A 23,978-nucleotide genomic window follows, 5' to 3' on the forward strand; every position below is an offset into this window, starting at 1 on the left:
GATCGAGGTCCAGTGAAGAGGTTAGTTTTAGAGGAGCAAGATGGGTGGTCTGCGTTGTAATAAGAAAGTAGCAAGATTAGGTAGGAGGGGGATGAAATGATCACTGAGTAGAGACAAGGCCAGCACCTCCAGCTGAAACTACAGAAATGAGGTGAGCTGAATTTATCCAATGACAAAATGTCCACTCATTTCAACAGTTCTACATTTTGCTTTCAAAATGCAGTTTATCGACATACCTCTTTTTCTCACAGTCTCTGACAAAAGAGGATCATATCAAGCCTTCCATAGAATGCCCATCACCAGTGATAATTCCTTGTGTTTCTTCTCCTTCATGAAAATAAAATAGAGAGCCAAATAAAATTAGCTATGAGGAGAAAAAGCTATAGCAGGAATATTGAGAGCACCAAATAGGGTGATGCAAAATGGTATTCACTGTTATTTTCTCCCCAGACCCAAATCACCACCACCATCTTCAGGTGCCATCTTGCGCTGGGCAATACACAACCATTTGAGAAGAAATATAAGAAGCAAACAACTCTGCCTTGGCAAATCAGAAAGCTCATTTAGCTTTTCTGTATTTTGTTTATAAATAAAGTCACTAAGACATTAAAGCAACAGTTCTCCCCTTTCTGGACTCTCCTATAAAATAATTGACTACAAAGTGAGCTTTGCATCCTAAGCCGGAAGGCATCAAAATCAATTATCTCATGGTGTAACCCATCACAAAGGGATCATTGCAATTAACATAATATGCATTAACATGTGCTGTGAGTTTTACTTTATTGTTCTTGAAAAGTTGAAAAATCCCTTTAGGGTTTTCTGGATTTTTTTTTTTAATTTTGGTTTTCTCATTTTTTTGCATATGATGCTTGATGATGAAGTGAGGATCCTTGCAAAATGGTATACTCCCTCTCTGACAAGACGCCACCTGTATAAAGCTATTGTCTGTTGAGACAGGCTTCTTTTCATCACTAAGACATTTCAGTACACATTTTCCAGGAGGTTTCAATTTCATATTGGATATTGTGAGCCCACTGTTGGGTAGGGACTGTCTCTATATGTTGCCAACTTGTACTTCCCAAGTGCTTAGTACAGTGCTCTGCACACAGTATGCGCTCAATAAATACGATTGATTGATTGATTGATTGATCAAGCAGAAACTCATTGCCTGGCCAAATTGTATCATCTTCTAAATTCAACAAGTGCTCCTTCATCCCCAAGCCAGTTTAAAACTGTTTGCTCTTTGCTTCTGTATATAGCAGCTCATGGCTTTATTGAGTCATCCAAGCAGCACCAGCTCTATGACATCAGACAGTTCAGTTGTAATTGGATCTCAGGGTGGATTTATTCACAATTCTGTGATTTGAAAGATGTCAAACTTTCCTGTTCTATAATGACACTGACATCGACCAGGCTCTATCCGCGAGGCCACATTGCTGAAAGAGCGCTCAGTGGGGGTACCCTTCTGCGGGGTCTACTACAAGATGGCAGAAACCACGTGGCCTAGTGGAGAGAGCTCGGGCCTGGGAGTGAGAAGCAATGTGGCTCAGTGGAAAGAGCCCGGGCTTTGGAATCAGAGGTCATGGGTTCAAATCCCAGCTCCGCCACTTGCCAGCTGTGTGACTTTGGGCAAGTCACTTAACTTCTCTGGGCCTCAGTTACCTCATCTGTAAAATGGGGATTAAGACTGTGAGCCCCCAGTGGGACAACCTGATGACCTTGTAACCTCCCCAGCACTTATAACAGTGCTTTGCACATAAGTGCTTAATAAATGCCATCATTATTATTATTATTATGAAACATTGCACAGAGTTCTTGCACCACACAGGGGAGTCTAAGGCACTACACCAATATATCTGGTAAACCACAGACCTCAGTAGCTATGAAAATATGAATAATGACACGTGCTAATCACATGGTAATCATCATCATCATTAATTGTATTTATTGAGCACTTACTAAGAGCAGAGCACTGTTCCAAGTGTTTGAGAGAGTAAAATGCAACAGAATTGGGAGACACGTTCCCTGTCCACAATGAGTTTACAGTCTTGAAGGAGAGACAGGTATTAATATAAATCAATAATTTATAATATATAATTGAAAGATAATCAATCATATTTACTGAGTGCTTACTCTGTGTAAAGTGCTGTACTAAGCACTTAGGATAGTGCAGTATAACAATTAACAGACACATTCCCTGCCCACAACATGTAAATAAGTTAATATCAAATACGGAAAGGTACCAGAACCAAGTGGTAATCACATAACATCCTCTCCTCCTGATCACTGAGTGGAGCAACTTGCTCTTCAATCCCAGACATAGCCCTGAAGCATAGCATTCCCAGTTTCCATGGGGGGAAAAAAACATGCTTTGGGGAGTGGGAGATTCACCAACTATGAGTTGTTAACATCATCACCAGAATTAATTGAGCTCTTACCCTTGGGATATAAACAAATGAAGTAAAAGTTATCATTTCTGCCCTCTTCAAGTTTACAGTCTGGGGACTGCAATCTGGGGATGGTAGATATAAAGTGACAAATATGTGATGACTATGAGAGAGAGAGAAAAGATAAAAAATCAATACAGGGGAAGTAAACAAATGATTGTATGAGTTATGTTACTGATAGAATGTCATTCATTCATTCGATCGTATTTATTGAGCACTTACTGTGTGCAGAGCACTGTACTAAGTGTTTGAATAGCACAATATAGCAGTAAAGAGAGACAATCCCTGCCCACAATGGGCTCACAATCTAGAGGAGGGAGGGAGAGACAGCGATACAAGTAAACAGGCATCAATATAAATAAATAGAATTATAGAAGTATATACATATATATAAGTGCTGAGGGGTGGGGAGGGGGGGAAGAGCAAAGGGAGCAAGTTGTGGTGATGCAGAAGGGAGGGGGATCTGAGGAAAAAGGGGGTTTAGTCTGGGAAGGCCTCTTGGAGGAGATGCCTTCAGTAGGGCTTTCAAGCGGGGAAGTGACAGTTTGGCAGACTTGAGGAGGCATTCCAGGCCAGAGGTAAGACTTGGCCCAGGGTCAGCATTGAGACAGGGGAAATTGAGGCCCAGTGAGAAGGTTAGCACCAAAGGAGCGGAGCTTGTGGGCTGGAATGTAGAAGGAGAGAAGGGAAGTGAGGTAGGAGGGGGCAAGGTGATGGAAAGCTTTAAAGCCAATAGTGAGGAGTTTTTGTTTGAATCAGAGGTGGATAGGCAACCACTGGAGATTTTTGAGGAGGGTAGAAATCAATCAATCAATCAATCAATCATAGTTATTGAGCGCTTACTGTGTGCAGAGCACTGTACTAAGCGCTTGGGAAGTACAAGTTGGCAACATATGGAGACAGTCCCTACCCAACAGTGGGCTCACAGTCTAAAAGACAATCTGGGCAGCGGAGTGAAATATGGATTGAAGTGGATTGAAGCAGTGTGGCTCAGTGGAAAGAGCACGGGGTTTGGAGTCAGAGGCCTTGGGTTCAAATCCCGGCTCCGCCACTTGTCAGCTGTGTGACTTTGGGCAAGTCACTTCACTTCTCTGGCCCTCAGTTCCCTCATCTGTAAAATGGGGATGAAGACTGTGAGCCCCTCGTGGGACAACCTGATTACCTTGTATCTACCCCAGCGCTTAGAACAGTGCTTTGCACATAGTAAGCGCTTAACAAATATAAAAAAAACAGTAAGGAGAAGCCTAGAAGGTAGGGAGAAAATTCTCCAAATGGAACTCCCAGAGAAAGACCCATTTTAATAAGGAAGGCTTGTGGAAGGAATGTGGTTTGGCAGTGGAGAAGGCTTGTGAAGGAATGTGGAGCAGCTTGGCTTAGTGGCTAGAGCCTGGTCCTGGAAGTCAGAAGAACCTGGGTTCTAATCCTGGATCTGCCACATGTCTGCTGTGTGACCTTGGGCAAGTTGCTTCACTTCTCTGGGCCTCATTTACCTCATCCGTAAAATGGGGATTGAGACTGTGAGCCCCATGTGGAACGGGGACTGGGTCCAACCTGATTAATTTGTCCCTATCCCAGGGCTTGACAGTGCTTTGCACATAGTAAGTGCTTAGCAAGTATCATAATTATTATTAGTATTATTATTATTAAAGCTGAGAAGGAGGTTGTTCCAGCTGGGGATAGAGGAGAGAAGGCCAGGACAGTAGGACAATTGAGAGCGACAGACACCAAGGAGATTTCCTTGGGAGGATTGAAGAAGATAAACTAGAGTGTGGCAAAAAGTGGTAGACCCTTTGAAGATACTTTAAATACTTTCACTGTTTTATTTGAGTAAAAGCACCAGAGGGCAGAACATCAGCTACACAGGACACATAACTTCTTGCCAAAATACCAAATATTGTCAAGCCTTGTATTCAGGGAGAAGTAGTCCAGAGAGTTGGGATTGAAAGCTATGGAGTTGTTTGTGATATTCCAACTCATTCCTTTCCTATTGAAGCAAGCTTGGGAAAAGCACGAGCAAGAATGAAAATAATGAAGACCAGCGGACAAATGTGGGTTAGGAATTAAACCAAAGGGAAAAGGAAATTTGGAGCTCAGACATTTCCGTGAAAGCGTGAAATAGATTTCACTCCAGTGTCAAGCTGGAACTGAAGTGAGGGATCTGGCACTTGCAGAGTGGCAAAGATTCAGCAGAAGACTTGAAACACGTGCTTGGCGATGGTGCCGGAAGGAAGTAACCTTAGAGCACAATAATCCATGAGATAAAAGAAAATTTAATTTCAAAACAATGAAAAAGCAACAGTTTTAGTCATAACAGCCCTCCTCGGTAGATGCATTTGCTGCATTTGATTTCAGTCAGGAGTTTAATAGTTTTGTGAGTCCTGGAATGAAGTGATTAAAACCAAATGTGTTTTCCTTGTGGGGCTTTTTGACAGAAGGACAAATTGCCATCAGGGGCAAGTCAGGCAGCACATGCAGCCCAGCTTGAGTGACTGAGTCCGCATTAGGTCAAAAAGTCCATTTGAACTCCATAAAGTGGACTCCAGGCTCACCAGCACTGGGCTTGAAATGGTATTTATTAAGCACTTATTATGGGTCAAGCACTGTTCTAAGCTAACTGGGGTAGATACAAGTTAATCAGGCCCAGGACCATGCCTGTCGCAAATGGGGCAAACAGTTTAAGTAGGAGAGAGAACAGGTAGTGAATCCTCATATTACTGTTGAGGAAACTGAGGCACAGAGAAGTTAAGTGACTTCCTCAAAGTCACGTAACAGGTGAATGATAGAACTGAAATTAGAACACAGGTCCTCTTACTCCCAGACCTGTGCTTTATCCACTAGGCCACACTGCTTCTCATCTGTTTAAAAGCCTAACCTGCACCCATTGGACACACACAGCCGTTGCTCAAAGTAAGTCTATTCCTCCACAAAACTCTCCACCCCCTCACCAATCATCTGCAGCTGACAGCCCAGTCTGTTAACTACTGTGGTTCTCTCCCATGTTCTTAATTCAACAAATGGGCTTCTGCATGCTTTGATTGTACCTCTTTGACCTTTATGAAGTTAGCCCTGCTTATCCCAGAATCCTTCAGGGACTTGCCATTATCCATGCTCCAGACTTGAGCAATGGATCACTGGGGCAAAGAACTAAATTCTAACACTGGCAGACCAGCTGTTCTCTGGGACCTGTCCTTTGAGGGTCCATTGGTAGTGTATGAAGAAGAGGATTTGGGGAGAACATAGATTCCTCATGGTGGTGGCCCAGTTTTCTAAGGGTGGAGAACCCTGGGGAGAAGGATTCCTTAGAGTATAGCTGCTCCCCTGTGGTAGGTATGAAAACGTATACATGCCCACAGAAATGAATCAATCCACACAACTCCCCTCCTTCCCCGGGGGTCCGCCAGGACTCACCACTTCAAGACCCTATTATCCCCTTTTTTCCCCTAACCCCTATTATCATTATTTTATTTTATTTTTTATTCCAGTTTCAACTTCCATGAGAGCTGTTACTTCTACCAAACTTGAATACAGGCAGTCCTGAACTTGAGAAGCAGTGTTGCCTAATGAATAGAGCACAGCCCTGGAAGTCAGAAGGACCTGAGTTCTAATCCTCCTCTGCCACTTGTCTGCTGGGTGACCTTGGGCAAGTCAGTTAACTTCTCTGAGCCTCATTTACCTCACCTACTCGACTCTCTCTCATGCCGCTCCTGCCCAGCATAGGTGAGTTTTGCCTTGTACCAGATTGCCTTCCACTTACTAGCCACTGCCCCAGCTAGGAATGGAATGGGTAGGCCTCCTGTAATGGAGATTGGTAAAGTACTGAAAACTCTCCCGGTGCAATCCTGAGAAGGGATGAATGGCCAGCTTGTACCTAATTTTAGTCTTCTTTGAGGCAATATAGAAAGGAAAACTATCAATTGCTGTAAACATAGTGTGGCCATCAGAGTTCATTATTTTCCCATTGCTTCCTGAGTGTTTTCCTTTCACTGGGGAATGTAACAGAACATTACATTAACTTATTGTTCCATAGTCTAAGTTGGTATGTGTGGAGAGAGGTTCACAGGTATTTCCCTCGGTTATCTGAAAATATGTACATCTGTTAATTTATTATTTTATCTATTTGATGGGTATTTGTTTGTCTGTTGTTTGCCTATTTGATGGGTATTGGGTTCCTTTGGTTTCCCCATTGTATTGTAAACTAGGGACCCTATCTTACACTTCAATCTTATGATTCAAAGTTGCTGGTATAAGGCTTTGTCCACATTAGGTGCTTAGTACCATGCCCTGCAAATGAAAGGCACTCAATAAAGTGTTTTGTACAGAGTAGACATTCAGTCAGTCATCATCATGATTGTCCAAGAAGGGCAGTCTGGGAAGATCAATATCAAGATTATGATCAAAATTATGATAGAGCACTAGCCTGGGAGTCAGAAGATCATGGGTTCTAATACCGGCTCCATCTGCTGTGTGACCTTCGGCAAGTTACTTCATTTCTCTGTGCCTCAGTTATCTCATCAGTAAAATGGGGTTTGAGATTGTGAGCCCCACATGGGACAGGGACTATTTCCAACATGATTTGCTTGTATGAACCCCAGAGCTTAGAATAGTGCCTGGCACATAGTAACTGTTTTACAAATATCATAATTATTATTATCAAAAGGGCACTGATTCATATCTAGATTGGCTTGCTCTTGCTTCTTTTTCCCTAAAAAAACATGGAAGGGCGCATACCTGGCTTCCACCTTTCCATGAATTCAGCCAATGGGTCCAAGAGGATTGGGGCATAAACCTAACCTTAGCCTGGTCCTTTACTCTAATGAAGAAAAACTACCTCTAATATGCCTCCAGTGGCTCCTTACTCCTGCCACGCTGTTTGGGAAGCCTGGAGAAAGTGTGGAAGGAGCGTGGAAGGAAGCACTGAGGGAACAGATACTGTCATCCTTCTCATTGTAAAGTGAAAAGAGGCCCAGAGATGTTCAGAATTTTTTTAGAAGGGAAATTGCCGGGGTGGCATAATATTCTGAAGGTCCTCACCATGAGAATGAGCTAGAGACCACTGAAACTTGGAAACTCGATTATTCCCCTCGTTGTTTCTCTTTTTCCCAGGTTATATCCTTCCAATTACCATCCCAGTCTTTCTACACCACCTCAAGACTTTTTATCATAGCATTTTAAGGGCATATTATGTGCTAAACACTAAGGTAAATATAATGTTATGAGCCCCGTCCCACATAAGGCTCACTTTTGTACTCATAACCTCCCACTGTACTTTTGTACATATATCAGTTTACATACCACAATTTAAGCACTTTTTTTGAATGATATTTGTTAGGTTCATTCATTCAATCGTATTTATTGAGCACTTACTGTGTGCAGAGCACGGTACTTAGCACTTGGGAAGTACAAGTTTGAAAAATATAGAGACAGTCCCTAACCAACAGCGGGCTCACAGTCTAGAAGGGGGAGACAGACAACAAAACAAAACATATAAACCAAATAAAATAAATAGGATAAATATGTACAAGTAAAATAAATAAATAGAGTAATAAATATGTACAAACATACATCTATATATACAGGTGCTGTGGGGAGGGGAAGGAGGTAAGGCGGGGGGATGGGGAGGGGGAGTAGGGGGAGAGGAAGGAGGGGGCTCAATCTGGGAAGGAGGGGGCTCAGTCTATGTGCCAAGCACTATACTAAGTGCTGGAGTAGATACAAGCTAATCAGATTGGACACAGTCCATGTCCCACATGGGGTTCACAGTCCCCATTTTTCAAATGAGGGCACTGAGACCCAGAGACGTTAAGTTCATTCAATCATATTTATTGAGCACTTACTGTGGCAAAGTACTGCACTAAACACTAGGGAGAGTACAATATAACATCAGACACATTCCCTGCCCATAACGAGCTCACAGTCTAGAGGGGGAGACAGACATTAATATGAATAAATAAATAAATATAAAAATTACAGATATATACATATGTGGTGTGGAAAAGGAGAGAGGATGAATGAAGGAGCAAGTATAAGTGACATAGAAAGGAGTGCGAGAAGAGGAGAGGAGGGCTCAATCACGATAGGTTTCCCGGAGATATGATGTACCTTTAACAAGGCTTTGAAGTAGGGGAGAGCAATTATTCATTCAATCATATTTATTGAGCACTTACTGTGTGCAGAGAATTGTACAAAGTGCTTGCACTGTACTAAGTGCTTAATTATCTGTCTGTTATGAGGAGGGAGGTCATTCCAGGCCAGAGGTAGGATGTGGGCAAGAAGTCAGCAGTGAGATAGTTAAGATCGAGGTACAGTGAGAAGGTTAGCACCAGAGGAACAATCAATCAATCAATCAATCAATCAATCGTATTTATTGAGCGCTTACTATGTGCAGAGCACTGTACTAAGCGCTTGGGAAGTACAAATTGGCATCACATAGAGACAGTCCCTACCCAACAGTGGGCTCACAGTCTAAAAGGGGGAGACAGAGAACAGAACCAAACATACCAACAAAATAAAATAAGTAGGATAGAAATGTACAAGTAAAATAAATAAATAAATAAATAGAGTAATAAATATGTACAACCATATATACATATATACAGGTGCTGTGGGGAAGGGAAGGAGGTAAGACGGGGGGATGGAGAGGGGGACGAGGGGGAGAGGAAAGAAGGGGCTCAGTCTGGGAAGGCCTCCTGGAGGAGGTGAGCTCTCAGCAGGGCCTTGAAGGGAGGAAGAGAGCTAGCTTGGCGGATGGGCAGAGGGAGGGCATTCCAGGCCCGGGGGATGACGTGGGCCGGGGGTCGATGGCGGGACAGGCGAGAGCGAGGTACAGTGAGGAGATTAGTGGTGGAGGAGCGGAGGGTGCGGGCTGGGCAGTAGAAGGAGAGAAGGGAGGTGAGGTAGGAGGGGGCGAGGTGATGGACAGCCTTGAAGCCCAGGGTGAGGAGTTTCTGCTTGATGCGCAGATTGATCGGTAGCCATTGGAGGTTTTTGAGGAGGGGAGTAATATGTCCAGAGCGTTTCTGGACAAAGATAATCCGGGCAGCAGCATGAAGTATGGATTGAAGTGGAGAGAGACACGAGGATGGGAGATCAGAGAGAAGGCTAGTGCAGTAGTCCAGACGGGATAGGATGAGAGCTTGAATGAGCAGGGTAGCGGTTTGGATGGAGAGGAAAGGGCGGATCTTGGCAATGTTGCGGAGCTGAGACCGGCAGGTTTTGGTGACGGCTTGGATGTGAGGGGTGAATGAGAGAGCGGAGTCGAGGATGACACCAAGGTTGCAGGCTTGTGAGACGGGAAGGAACAAAGTGAGTGGGCTGGGTTGTAGTAGGAGAACAGTGAGGTGAGGTAGGAGTGGGCAAGGTGATTAAGTGTATTGGAGCCAATGGTGAGTTTTTGCTTGATTCCAAGGTAGATGGGCAACTACTGGAGTTTCTGAGGAGTGGGGAATCACGGTCCGAACTTTTCTGAAGGAAAATGATTCGGCTAGCAGAATGGAGTACGGACTGGAGTGGAAAGAGAAAGGAGGCAGGGAGGTCAACAAGGAGGCTGATACAATAATCAAGACAAGATAGGATAAGTGCTTGCATTAATGTAGTAAGTGACTTGCCCAAGGTCACAGAACAGACAAGTGGTAGAGCTGGGATTAGAACCCAGGTCCTTGCTCTATTCACTGTCACACTACTTCTCCTATTTCTAAATTATTACCCCCTTGTTAGATTGTAAACTTCTTATGAACAGGAATCGTATTTCCTGCAGTTTCATTTCCAGTGGTATTTGCTAAGCTCGTACTTTGGGCCAGGCATTTAACTAAGCATTGGGGTAGATACAAGGTTTGTTACAGTCCATGTCCCACAGGGGGCTCACAGTTTTAATCTCCATTTTACAGATGAGGTAACTGAAGCTCAGGGAAGTTAGTTGACTTGCCCATGGTCACCCAGCAGACAAGTGGCAGAGCAGGAATTAGAACCCAGTTCCTTCTGATTACCGGGCCCATGTCTATCCATTAGGCCATTCTGCTTCTGTTTCATTGTATTCTCCCAAATGCTCAGTACAGTGAGCTCCACAAAGAAGCATGGGAATATATGATGAACCCTAGTTCAGGAAACTGTCTGAATAATAATAATAATAATTGTGGTATTTGTTAAGTGCTTACTATGTACCAGGCACTTTACTAAGTGCTGGGGTGGATACAAGCATATTGGGCTGGACCAGTCTCTGTCCCATGTGAAGCTCCTAGTCTTAGATCCCATATTACAGATGAGATAACTGAAGTACAGAGAAGTGAAGTGACTTGCCCAAGGTCACACAGATTATGTGCTAGTGGTGTTTACAGCACTCTATGCACTCTTTTTTCCTTCCAGTTGTGTGCCCACTGGAGCAAGGAGTGGAATAAGCAAGGGCACAGGCAGGGGCAGAGAACATTGCAAAGACTGAGTCAATCAATGGTATTGAGTGCTTACTGTGTGCAGAGCACGGTATTAAGCTCTTGGGAGAGTACAACTTAATAGTTAGTGATAATGTCCCCTGTCCTCAAGAAGCTTAAAATCTAGTGGTCTCCAACATCTCTGGTGGCTCTTCTCAGTCTCTTTAGGGAGGCACCTATGCTATTCTTCAGTCTTCAACTGTGGGCATTGCTTAAGTCTTCCACAGTTTCAACTACCATTTCTATATGGATCACTTCCAAATCTAGCTCACTAGTCCCAAACTCTCACCTCCTCTACAATCTCACACTTTCTCTATCTCAAAGACATTTTCACAATAATAAGGGAAGCGGCATGGCTCAGTGGACATGGGTTCAGAGGTCATGGGTTCTAATCCCTGCTCTGCCACTTGTCTGCTGTGTGACCTTGGGGAAGTCACTTAACTTCTCTGTGCCTCAGTTACCTCATCTGCAAAATGGGAATTAAGACTGTAAGCCCCATGTGGGACAATCTGATTACCTTGGATCATCATCATCATCATCAATCGTGTTTATTGAGCGCTTACTATGTGCAGAGCACTGTACTAAGCGCTTGGGAAGTACAAATTGGCAACATATAGAGACAGTCCCTACCCAACAGTGGGCTCACAGTCTAAAAGGGGGAGACAGAGAACAAAACCAAACATATTAACAAAATAAAATAAATAGAATAGATATGTACAAGTAAAATAAATAGAGTAATAAATATGTACAAACATATATACATATATACAGGTTGTATATACCTGTTGGGGTTGGGGTTGGGGTTGGGGTTGGGGTTGTATCTACCCCAGTGCTTAGAACAGTGCTCGGCACATAGTAAACACTTAACAAATACAATAATAATAATTATTATTATTACAAGAAATTCAGGCTCACAATCCAAGTGCAGTGTGTCTAAAACTGATCTCATCTTCCTACATAAATCCACTCCTCCTCCAAATCCCAACTGATCAATCAATCAATCAATCGTATTTATTGAGCACTTGCTGTGTGCAGAGCACTGTACAAAGCGCTTGGAAAGTACAAGTTGACAACATATAGACGGTCCCTACCCAACAGTGGGCTTACAATCTAGAAGGGGGAGACAGACAACAAAACAAAACATATTAACAAAATAAAATAAATAGAATAAACATGTACAAATAAAATAAATAGAGTAATAAATGCATACAAACATATATACTATATACAGGTACTGTGGGGAGGGGAAGGAGGTAAGGCAGGGGGAATGGGGAGGTGGAGGAGGGGGGAGGGAGGAGGGGGCTCAGTCCCTGGAGGAGGTGAGCTCTCAGTAGGGCTTTGAAGGGAGGAAGAAAGCTAGCTTGGCGGATGTGTGGAGGGAGGGCATTCCAGGCCAGGAGGAATTACTTGTTATGTGCCACGAACTGTACTAAGCGCTGGGGTGGATACGGGCAAATCAGGTTGGACAAAGTACATGTGCTACATGGGGCTCACAGTCTTAATCCCCCCTTTAGAGATGAGGTTACTGGGGCCCAAAGAAGTGAAGCGACTTGCCCAAGATCACAGAGCAGAAAAGTGGCAGAGTCAGGATTAGAACCCAAATCCTCCCAGTACAAGTAAAATAAATAAATAGAGTAATAAATACGTACAAACATATATGTCCAGTCTGTTATTTCCTGCCTATTTTTCTTTGACAATGTTTTACATATCTGTCCCTCCCTCTATGGCAAATAGCGATCAGTCTGATCCAGACACTTGTCATATCCCAACTAGAGTATTGAATCCTCCTCATTGTTTTCCCTGAATAAACTTTCTCATTTTTCCAAACTATACTTCATTGTCATCTGAACTATTTTTCTCAAATGTTGTTCAGCATATTTCTCTCCATTCCTCAAAAACCTACAGTGATTAACCATTCTTCTCTGCTCAAGCCAAAATTCTTCAACCAATCAATCTTCAACATTGGCCTTAATATGTTCTATCAGCTCTTTCCCTCTTATCAGTTGCCTTCTCTCTCTACACCCCAGCTCAAATCTTCATTCCCACCCATGCTAGCTAACTTACTGTCCTTCACTGTGGATTCCTGCCTCTAACCCCAGTTCACTTTCTCCTTCTATCTTAAACTCCCTCCCCCTTCAAATCCACAGGACCACAGCTCTCCCCATCTTCAAAAACATCTATTCACTGATTAAGTCCCATATTCCCAGGTCACATCCATCCAACAATTGCTTTTAGTGATTGCTGATACACTTTGCCCCTCTCAGGACCGCAGCTGGAGAATTTCCAGTACTCTACCAGTTTCCGCTACAGGAGGGAGAGTCAAGCAGAGGCATACCCATTCCATTCCTGGCTTGGCCAGTGGCTAGCAAGTGGAAGGCAATCTGCTACAAGTCAAAACTCACCTGTGCTGGGCAGCAGCAGCATGGGAGACAGTTAAGTCTGGAGACTCGAGTTTACTGTGTGGAAGAAGGCAATGGTAAACTGCTATTGCTTTTTTACCAAGAAAACTTTACCAAGATAGACTACCAGAATGATTGCAGATGGAGGTAGGGCATTCTGGGAGAAATGTATCCATGGAGTCACTATGGGTTGGAAACAACTCAACAGCATAAGACAAGATACTCTGAGATTTGCTTGTTCTCAATTTGCATTCACTTTCATACATTTGTTCATCTATTTATCCATTCATAGTTTTGCTTTCAACAGATGTAACATTCTACACATGTCTAGTCTGTCAGCCTCTCCAATTTGAATGTAAGCATCTTAAGGGACAAGAACATGTCTCTTGCTTAGTTGCGCTCCCCCAAACACTTATTACAGAGCTCTGCACACCACAGGTGCTCAATAAGTGCTATTGAATGGTTGATGGGTGAGCAATCCATAGAGGATTATTAGAAGAAAAATTAAGGAAGTAGGGAGGAAGTTAGGGATGGTAGATGGCCTATTCTTAAATGTGAAGATGGATGCAAAAGCTGTCACTTACCACACTATTCCTCTAAGAACCCAAAACACTGAATTCCAGGCTGAATGGATTATTGGCTCAACCAATTTTGGAATTGTTAATTTATACTTGAAGATCGGGCCTGCTGATGTCAGACTGCCCTAATCTCTGGACCACGTTGTCTCTCTCCATGTTCACTGATAGCTGACTGATTCTTTTTTCTTGTGGCATTTGCTAAGTGCTTCCTGTGTTTCAGGCACTTACTAAGAGCTGGGTGGATACAAGCTAATTATGTTGGACCAGTCCCCGTCCCACATGGGACTCACAATCTTAATCCCTATTTTACCAATGTGGTAACTGAGGCACAGAGATAATAAGTGACTTGGTCAAGGTCATACCTCAGACAAATAGTGGAGCCAGAATTAGAACCCAGGTCCTTCTGACTCCCGAGCCTGTGCTCTATCTACTATGCCATGGTACCATCTTATTGATTTATTTTATTGTGACCAGGTAATATACCACTAGGTCCCATGGAACCTGCTGATTTTTGTCACCGGGACTGGATCCCTGAGCACTGAGTTCATGTCTGTCTCACCACCATCCTCTTGCCCATGTCCAAGAAGCCTTCCATGATTAAGCCCTCATTCTCCCTATTCCCTCTCCCTTCTGTATCATCCTAGCATGTGGATTTGTACCCTTTAATCACCCCACCTTTAACTCCGCAGTACTTATAAACACATCCATAGTTTATTTTAATGTCTGTCTCCCCCTTTAGACTGTGAGCTCCTTACGGGCAGGTAATATGTCTACTCACTCTGCTTTATTGTACTCTCCCAAGCACTCACTACAGTGCTCTGTCACAGTAAGCACTTAATAGATATGACATTGATTCTACCTCTGAACTAATGAGATAAGTTTTCCATTATGTCCATTCTGAGTTGTTAAAGCAAATGAGCCAGTGGTGGGGTCCAGGAGGGGAAGCAATTTTTTTCTGATGCTGTTATTGATATTTAAATGGTATTTGTTACATGCTTACTATGTACCAGGCATGGTACTAAGCACTGGGGTAGACCCAAGATAATCAGGTCGGACACCTGATCCCCGATCTCTCTTCCTCCCTCCAGGTTTGCATTTCCTCCTGCCTTCAGGACATCTCTAATTGGATGTCCCCCCACCACCTCAAACTTAACATGACCAAAACAGCACTTCTTATCTTCCCTCCCAAACTCTGTCCTCTCTTGAGCTTTCCCATCACTGTAGACAGCACAGCCATCCTTCCCATCTCACATGCCCATAACCCTTGGTGTCATCTTTGACTCTGCTCTCTCATTCAGACCACATATCCAGTCTGTCACCAAATCCTATCAGTCTCACCTTCACAACATGGCTAAGATCCTCCCTTTCCTCTCCATCCAAACTGCTACCACGTTAGTACAATTATTCATCTTATCCCACCTAGATTACTGCATCACCCTCCTTTCTGACCTCACTCTGCTGCCCGGATTATCTTTCTACAGAAATGCTCAGGGCATGTCACCTCCCTCCTCAAAAATCTCCAGTTGTTGCCCATCCATTTCTTTATCAAATTAAAACTCCTCACTACTGGCTTTAAAGCTCTCCATTACCTTGCCCCCTCCTACCTCATCTCCCTTCTCTCCTACAACGCAGCTCGCACACTTCGCTTCCCTGGTGCTAACCTTCTCACTGTGCCTCAATCTCTCCTGTCTCAAAGCCGACTGTAGGCCCATGTCCTTCCTCTGACCTGGAACACTCCTCAAATCTGCCATACAATCACTCTTCCCCCCTTCAAAGCCCTGCTGAAGGAGCATCTCCTCCAAGATGCCTTCCCAGACTGAGCCCTACTTTTCCTCACTCCCTTCTGTGTCACCCTGACTTGCTCTCTCTGCTTGTCCCCCCTCTCCCCACCCCACAGGACTTATGTATATATCTGTAATTTTATTTATTCATATTGGTGCTTGTTTACTTGTTTTGATGTCTTGATGCCTGTTTACTTGTGTTGATGTCTGTCTCCTCCCTTCTAGACTGTGAGCTCGTTGTGGGCAGGGACTGTATCTCTTTATGAGAAGCAACGTGGTTCAGTGGAAAGAGCCCGGGCTTGGGAGTCAGAGGTCGTGGGTTCTAATCCCGGCTCCACCACTGGTCTGCTGTGTGACTTTGGGCAAGTCACTTCACTTATCTGGGCCTCAGTTACCTCATCTGTAAAATGGGGATGAAGACTGTGAGCCCCATGTGGGACAACCTGATTACCTTGTACCTATCCCAGCACTTACAACAGTGCTTGGCACATAGTAAGTGCTTAACAAATGTCATTATTACTTATTTCTGTATTGTACTTTCCCAAGCACTTAGTACAGTGCTCTGCACACAGTAAGCACTCAATAAATGTGATTGAATGGATGACGCAGTCCACACCCCACAGTCTTAATCCCCATTTTGCAGATGACGAACTTGAAGCATAGAGACGTTCCAGTGCTTAGAACAGTGCTTTGTACATAGTAAGCGCTTAACAAATCATCATCATCATCATCAATCGTATTTATTGAGCGCTTACTATGTGCAGAGCACTGTACTAAGCGCTTGGGAAGTACAAATTGGCAACAAATGCCATCATTATTATCATTACTATTATTAAGTGACTTGCTCAAGATCACACAGGCCATGCTTTACTAACAGAATCAGAGTGTGGGGAGAAAAGGAAGAAGAAATTTTAGGAAGTGGATGGAGATGCTCAGTGAGAGCAGACTTTTAGGGTTACTAGACCAGAAAGCCACCATTTTGTTATTTTCCCAGCCTTGACTGGATGCTCTCATATCTTTTCAGGGAGTTGGCTTGGGCAAGTCTGGGAGTACAGCCTGAACAGAGGACTATTGCTCCCATTGCCCCTAAGGAGTGGGCATTTATGATCAGAATCAATCAATCAATCAATCAATCGTATTTATTGAGCGCTTACTATGTGCAGAGCACTGTACTAAGCGCTTGGGAAGTACAAATTGGCATCACATAGAGACAGTCCCTGCCCAACAGTGGGCTCACAGTCTAAAAGGGGGAGACAGAGAACAGAACCAAACATACCAACAAGATAAAATAAGTAGGCTAGAAATGTACAAGTAAAATAAATAAATAAATAAATAGAGTAATAAATATGTACAACCATATATACATATATACAGGTGCTGTGGGGAAGGGAAGGAGGTAAGATGGGGGGATGGAGAGGGGGACGAGGGGGACAGGAAAGAAGGGGCTCAGTCTGGGAAGGCCTCTCAGAAGAGAGGGTTCCAGTGTACACTGGGAAATCTGTTGTCATTCAAACTCTCAAGGCCAACTGACATTTTGTGGCTCCTCTCACTAATGCTCCATGGAAGCATTGTCTTCCTTCCTTCACTTTTCTAGTCATTCCACGGTTGGTTCTTTTAGCGATCGGTCTCCCCTTACTTCTCTTCTGAGAATTGGAAAATGGTACTGACTTTAAGGGAATTTTTTCCAATTAAAATGAGTCACAGAAAACTAAGAATGTAACACTTCATTAGCAGGCATTTAATTCCCTAGCTTTTTATTTTTAAGGAAATTAAAAAGCCGTATGCTCTCTCGTTCCATTCATGCTTTTCAAATGCAATATACATTATAACCTAGAACAGGGAATTTTTGATAAATATGAGGAATTAAGAAAAGACTTCAGCCAGAATTACTAACTGTGATTTCTGTCATTTAATGCTGAACAGCCTGAAATGCTGTTTGTGTTTCAAAAGGCAGAAAGTACGACTGGAAACCTATATTAAATGCAACACACTAGATCTCCTAATATTTTAAATGGGGCAGCTTGCAATGATGGGTATCACAATAGTAACTGTTGCATGTGTCCTCTAGATGTACGACAAGGAAGTGAAGAGTGGATTCCCTCTTATTAGGAAAATTTAAGCTATGCCAGCACATCTCTAGACTGTGAGCTCATTGTGGGCAGGGAATGTTTGTTATATTGTTATATTGTACTCACCCAAGGGCTTAGTACAGTGCTCTGCACACTGAGAAGCAGCATGGCATAGTGGATAGAGCACGGTCCTGGGGGTCAGCAGGTCATGAGTTCTAATCCCGGTTCTGCCACTTGTCTGGTGTGTGACCTTGGGCAAATCACTTCACTTTTCTCAGCCTCAGTTCCCTCATCTGTAAAATGGGGATTGAGATTGTGAGCCCCACGTGGGACAGGGACTGGGTCCAACTCAATCAGCTTCTATTCACCCCAGTGCTTATACAGTGCCTGGCACATAGTAAGCTTTTAACAAATGCCATAATTTATTATTTCTTTTAGACTGTGAGCCCGTTGTGGGCAGGGATTGTCTCTATTTGTTGCTGAATTGTACTTTCCATACTTCATGCTGCTGCCTGGATTGTCTTTGTCCAGAAATGCTCTGGGCATGTTACTCCCCTCCTCAAAAATCTCCAGTGGCTACCAATCAATCTGCGCATCAGGCAGAAACTCCTCACCCTGGGCTTCAAGGCTCTCCATCACCTCGCCCCCTCCTACCTCACCTCCCTTCTCTTCTTCTCCAGCCCACCCCGCACCCTCCTCTCCTCTGCCGCTAATCTCCTCACCGTGCCTCGTTCTCGCCTGTCCCACCATCAACCCCCAGCCCACATCATCCTCCAGGCCTGGAATGCCCTCCCTCTGCCCATCTGCCAAGCTAGTTCTCTTCCTCCCTTCAAGGCCCTACTGAGAGCTCACCTCCTCCAGGAGGCCTTCCCACACTGAGCCCCTTCCTTCCTCTCCCCCTCGTCCCCCTCTCCATCCCCCCGTCTTACCTACTTCCCTTCGCCACAGCACCTGTATATATGTATATATGTTTGTACATATTTATCACTCTATTTATTTATTTATTTATCTTACTTGTATGTATCTATTCTATTTATTTTATTTTGTTAGTATGTTTGGTTTTGTTCTCTGTCTCCCCCTTGTAGACTGTGAGCCCACTGCTGGGTAAGGACTGTCTCTATATGTTGCCAACTTGTACTTCCCAAGCACTTAGTACAGTGCTCTGCACACAGTAAGCACTCAATAAATATGATTGATTGATTGATTGATTTCCAAGAGTTTAGGACAGTGCTCTGCACACAGTAAGCGCTCAATAAATATGATTGAATGAATGAATGAATAAGCACTCAATAAATACGATTGGCTGACTGACTGACAGTATTTCAGTTTGATTAGTACATTAAGAGATATGTTAAGAACATGATAAATAAAACTACATTTGCACTGTATGTATGGACTTTTCGTAGCTCCAAGCCAATTCATTAAGCATTCAAGAATGGGACACACAAAATGTGGTAGTATTAAGAGCAGTATAATAGTAGTAGTAGTGAGAAACAGTGAGACTCAATGGAAATAACATGGGCTTTGGAGTCAGAGGTCATGGGTTCAAATCCCGGCTCCTCCACTTGTCAGCTGTGTGACTTTGGGCAAGTCACTTCATTTCTCTGTACCTCAGTTACCTCATCTGTAAAATGGGGATTAAGACTGTGAGTGCCACGTGGGACAACCTGATCACCTTTTAAGCTCCCCAGCACTTAGAATAATGCTTTGCACATAGTAAGTGCTTAATAAATGCCATTATTCTTATTATTAGTAGTAGTAGTAGTAGTAATAGCAGTAGCATATATTAAGTTCCCACTGTGTGCAAAACACCATACTAAGCACTTGGGAAGTACAATGTAAACAAGTGGCAAATGCCATTTGTCTGCCGTGTGACCTTGGGTAAGTCACTTCACTTCTTTGTGTCTCAGTTACTTCATCAATCAATCAATCAATCGCATTTATTGAGCACTTACTGTGTGCAGAGCACTGTACTAAGCACTTGGGAAGTACAAGTTGGCAACATATAGAGACAGTCCCTACCCAACAGTGGGCTCATCTGTAAAATGGGGATTAAGACTGTTACCCCCTTGAGGAACAGGAGCTGTAAGCTCATTGTTGGGTAGGGATTGTCTCTATTTGTTGCTGAATTGTACTTTCCAGGCAATTAGTACAGTGATCTGTACACAGTAAATGCTCAATAAATACGATTGAATGAATGAATGACTGTATCCAACCTGATTAGCTTGTGTCTACCTCAGTGCTTAGTATAGTCCCTAGCACTTATTAAGCACCTAGTAAATACCATTAAAAAAGTGACACATTCCCTTCCCAAAATGGAGAGGCAGAGTGAAGAGTGTTTGAAAATAGAGTAATTAAATAAATAACTGAATGTACAATTCATTCATTCATTCAATCACATTTACTGAGCACTTATTGTGAGCAGAGCACTGTATTAAGTATTTGGAAGAGTACAAAATCCCAATAAACAGACACAATCCCTGCCCACAGAGAGTTTACAGTCTAGAGGGGGAGGCAGACATCAATATAAATAAATAAATTATAGATATGTGCTGTAGAGCCAGAAGGGGCATGAATAAGGGAGCAAGTTAGGGTGACACAGAAGGGAATGGGAGAAGAGAAAAAGAGGGCTTAGTCAGGGAACGCCTCTTGGAGGAGATATGCCTTCAATAAAGTTTTGAAGTAGGGGAGAGTACTTGTCGGATTTGAGGAGGAAGGGCATTCCAGGCCAGAGGTAGGATGTGGGTGAGAGGTCAGTGGTGAACTAGACAAGAAGAGGTACAGTGAAAAGGTGATCACTAGAGGAGTGAAATGTGCAGACTGGGTTGTAGTAGGAGAGTTAGCGAGGTGAATTAGGAGGGGTAAGGTGATTGAGTGCTTTGAAGTCAATGCTGAGGAGTTTTTATTTGATCCGAAGGTGGATAGGAAACCATGGAGTTTCTTACGGAGTGGGAAAACATGTCCTGAATGTATTTGTAGAAAAATGATCCGAGCAGCAGCGAAGTAGGAACTGGGGTGGGGAGAAACAGGAGGCTGGGAGGCCAGCAAGGAGGTTGATACAGTAATAAAGGTAGGATAGGTTAAGTGATTGGATTAATATGGTAGCAGTTTGGACAGAGAGGAAAGGATGGATTTTAGTGATGTTGAGTAAGCATGTATAAATAAATGATAAGGTGGATTATAAGTAAGAACATAAGTGCTAGAGATGACTGATGGGTTTATTTGGCTTGGGATGCTGGAAAAATTGTTATAGAAATCCCTTACCTAATAGCGTCTGGAGCTGTCTGTATGATACTGAATTAATATTCTGGTTGTTGGGATGTCCTCTTCAGCCTAACTCACCTCAATTGATCCATCTTTGCCCAGTTCAACTCTCCCTCATCAGTAAGCCAATATTGTATTTACCACTTGACGCAGATTGATCCATCTGACCTCTCGTTCTGTGGTTCTCCTTTCTCCCAATCTAACCACAGTGAAGGAAGCCACCTCTGTGGGTCCACTTTGAGGTTAACCATCCTCCCTGACAATCATGGCCCACTGACACATGTAGTTGTCACTCACCTACAGCTCTGCTTATCAGAAGTGCTTTAATTAAGATTAACGTTGTGAAAATTCACTGTTGCTGCAAGGCAGGAGAGAGACGAGGCAAATGCTGAAGGCTATTTCAAGATTCCACCGTGAGAAACTCTGAAAAGAGTTCCAGCTCAGCATTAGATCTGACTGATTGTACAGGGATTACAAATTCAAGATTGACATTTTAATAAGGCTGCTTTTAAATTGGCATTTACAAAGTTTCTTTTATATAGAATCCCATCTAGAACTCCACGGCCGACATTCATTATTACAGACATTGATTTTACAAAATGTTCTACAAATGCTTTCATAGATCTTTTACTCAATACATTTCCCGCATTTATTCTCTTTACATAAAACATGTTTTCAATTTCATAAGCCCAAGCAAATCTGCTACAGAATTGGTGGCAGGAAAAGGTGACAATTTAGAGACAGTGGATATGCACTTTATATGCTGTCTATGAAAAAGATGGAAATTTCTCCTGAGCATTTTATCTGCCACTTACCATTCTTAGAATAATGGCTGATAATGATGGAAATCACACTGACTAATAGCACTATTAACATCTTCTGGGTGAGCTTACACTTTCTGTACTGAGTTCCTTTTTACCTGTGGATGGGAGCTTTCTGTGTATAAAGGAGATGCGACAATGAAATAAGTAGTTTAGGAAATGCAACTCATAAAAGTTCCTTGGGTTCGATAGCTAATAAGATAACAGCGCCCCTCCCAAAACATCTTCCTATCATTTTGTATCCTGGCCCTGGCCCACTGACCTGCCCAGCTTGAGTCATTCATTCAGTCATGTTTATTGAGCACTTACTGTGCACACACACTACACTAAGCTCTTGAAGAGTACAATTTGGCAACAAATAGAGACAATCCTTACCCAACAATGGGCTCCCTCAGTGAGGTTTCCTGGAAGTTCCTGTTGGAACACCGAGGCATAAATCAGTTACTGTTCCATAAAGTATATGGCTTAAATGAAATGTCCAATTAGCAACTTGGCATAGAGTGTGGCTTTTCTCTAATTGCTCTACTTTCTTCCTATGGTGCTTGTTATGCAGGATTCTGAAGATAACCCAAGTGGGAAAGTGCTGTTTTCTTCCTATGGTGCTTGTTATGCAGGATTCTGAAGATAACCCAAGCGGGAAAGTGCTATATTTATTATTATTATTTTAATAATAATAATAATAATAGTATTTGTTTAGCTCTTACCATATGCCAAACACTGTACTAGTGCTGGGGTACATGCAGGATAATCAGGTCCTACATGAGTAAGAAGAAGGTACTGAATCCCCATTTTGCAGGTGAGGGAACTGAGAAGCAGCTTGGCCTAGTGGATAGAGCACTGGCCTGTGAGTCAGAAAGAGCTGGGTTCTAATCCCGGCCCTGCCCCTTGTCTTCTGTGTGACCTTGGATGAGTCATCTAATTTCTCTGGACCTCATATACCTCATCTAACAAATGGAGATTAAGGCCATGAGCCCACTGTGGGACATTACAGACAGAAGAAATGGAAGAGTTTAATGATACGTACATAGGTGCTCTGGGTCTGAGGATGGGGTGAATATCAAAGTACTTAAGGTTACATAACTAAATGCATAGATGGCACAGAAGAGCTAATAGGAGAAATGGGGACTTGATCAGTGAAGGCCTTTGGGTGGAGATGCAATTTTAGGAAAGCTTTGCAGGTGGAGAGAGTAGTAGTCCTTTGGATATGAAGGGAGAGGGAATTCCTGGCCAGAGGGAGGATCAGGGCAAAGAGTAGGTGGTGAAATAGAAGAAATAGAGGTGCAGTGTGTAGGTTGGCGTTGGAGGAGCAACGTGTACAGGCTGGATTGTAGTAGGAGTTAAATGACATAAGATATTGTCATACATAGCAATAGGCTGAGGATGGTTTTAAATAGATCCATGAATTCTAACGCATTATTCTGTTCAAGTTTCACTTCCAAGGGTTCTCCATCCCAACTCTTCATCAAGCAGTAACTGCTTACTACCGGCACTTAATTGGCTCTCTCTCTTTTTTCACTACAACCCAGTCCATACACCTAGCTCCTCTATAATAATCATTTTGGTATTTGTTAAGTGCTTACTGTGTGGAAAGCACTGTTCTAAGTGCTGGAGAGGGTACAAGATGATCAGGTTGTCCCATGTGGGGCTCACAATCTTAATCCCCATTTTAAAGGTGAAGTAACTGCGGCATAGAGAAGTTAAGTGACTTGCCCAAAGTCACACAGCTGACAAGTGATAGAGTTGGGATTTGAACCCATGACCTCTGACTCCCAAGCCTGTGCTCTTTCCACTGAGCCACACTGCTTCTCTGAGCCACGTTACTTCTCTGTATGGTACTTAAGCACTTACTATGTGCCAAACACTGTTCTTACCACTGGGGTAGATAGAAGCCAATCAATTTGGACACTATCCCTGTCCCACATGGGGCTCACAGTCTAAATAGAAGAGTTGAAGCCCCATTTTACAGATAGGCAACTTAGGCACAGAGAAGTTAAGTGACTTGCCCAAGGTCACATAGCAGATACATGGCAGAGCCAGGATTAGAACCCAGGTTTTCTGACTCTTAGGCTCATGCACTTTCCACTAGGTCATGCTACTTCTCAGAATAATACCAATCTATTCACTGTGCTTCAATCTTGTCTCTATTGATGCTGACCTCTCATTCACATCCTCCCTCTCACCTGCAACTCCCTCCCACTT

General features: G+C 43.2%; 1 non-coding gene across 1 annotated transcript; it reads left to right on the top strand.

The window, feature by feature from the left end:
* Positions 1 to 13,121: 13,121 nt before the first annotated feature.
* LOC119936943 lies at positions 13,122 to 13,259 on the top strand. Its single transcript, XR_005453885.1, has one exon. It is a non-coding gene; the product is annotated as a small nucleolar RNA SNORA7 (small nucleolar RNA).
* Positions 13,260 to 23,978: the final 10,719 nt, after the last annotated feature.

This window comes from Tachyglossus aculeatus, chromosome 1 (assembly GCF_015852505.1).
Source record: "Tachyglossus aculeatus isolate mTacAcu1 chromosome 1, mTacAcu1.pri, whole genome shotgun sequence".
NCBI lineage: Eukaryota > Metazoa > Chordata > Mammalia > Monotremata > Tachyglossidae > Tachyglossus > Tachyglossus aculeatus.